Here is an 893-nt window from a genome sequence, read left to right as displayed (position 1 = left end):
TGGGGGGAATGAAGCCTGGTCCGACGACTCTTATTTCATTTAGAGAAGGGAAGGGAAGGGAAAGGAAGGGTCCTCGAGCCAGACAACATTCCCCTCAACAAAACAAAACTTTCCCGGCCGCCACTTGAGAGAGAGAGTGTGTGTGTGATCACTGGAATGGGGGATGGAGAGATCAGGAGGGGTTTATAAAGGGTACAACAAAAGAGAAAAAAAAAAGGTGCAGGGGTAGACCCTAACCTACCACGCACACGCACATGCACGCTCATCGCCTGGCTTCTGGACGCGTCTCACTTAAAACGACGACCACCACCACTCTTCTCTCAGGACTCAGGAGAGCTCATAATATTATCTCCTCCTACAACATTTCACTTGCTCAACTTTATAATGTACCAAAATATCATTTCACATGGCCCCTACAATAATATTAACTCAAACTTGGCTTAACTTATTGTTTATTTTGCACTCGCCAATTTTGTTTGTAATTTCTTCTTTCTATAATGTTTTTATATTCTTATAAATTTTGTATCAAGATATTCTTTTACTTTTACCTTTTTAAGAATACTACTCATTAATAAAATGTTTACCTTATTCACTTATTTTAATTCTTCCTTAATTAATAAATACTCCAGGGATTTAGAAAGGTATACCAGTTTCAATAAAATACACATTAAGAAGCTACTAACTACAAAAAAATTCAAAATACTCAAGGTAACTAGGTAAGTAATCTTGCATTTTATCATCTTAAATTGAATATTTATTACACATATATATGATACATTAAATTATAAATAAGTAAAAGATAATGTTTGCATAATATTTATTTTACCTCCACTTTCTTATATATTTTTTATTTATGTTATAAAAAGTAAATTTTGTGTTTTTCTACTTGTGTA

The 893-nt window shown here is 33.7% G+C and overlaps 1 long non-coding RNA gene across 2 annotated transcripts; it reads right to left on the bottom strand.

The window, feature by feature from the left end:
- LOC110263219 lies at positions 3–508 on the bottom strand. Of its 2 annotated transcripts, none has more exons than XR_002348434.1 (2): positions 238–508; positions 3–151 (listed from the first exon to the last, which is right to left on the bottom strand). It is a non-coding gene; the product is annotated as an uncharacterized LOC110263219 (long non-coding RNA). The 2 variants fall into 2 exon arrangements; XR_002348435.1 differs by having other exon boundaries at positions 242–503.

The sequence above is a fragment of the Arachis ipaensis genome, chromosome B06 (genome assembly GCF_000816755.2).
Source record: "Arachis ipaensis cultivar K30076 chromosome B06, Araip1.1, whole genome shotgun sequence".
Classification (NCBI taxonomy): Eukaryota; Viridiplantae; Streptophyta; class Magnoliopsida; order Fabales; family Fabaceae; genus Arachis; species Arachis ipaensis.
This window is presented reverse-complemented; position numbering and strand designations above follow the sequence as displayed.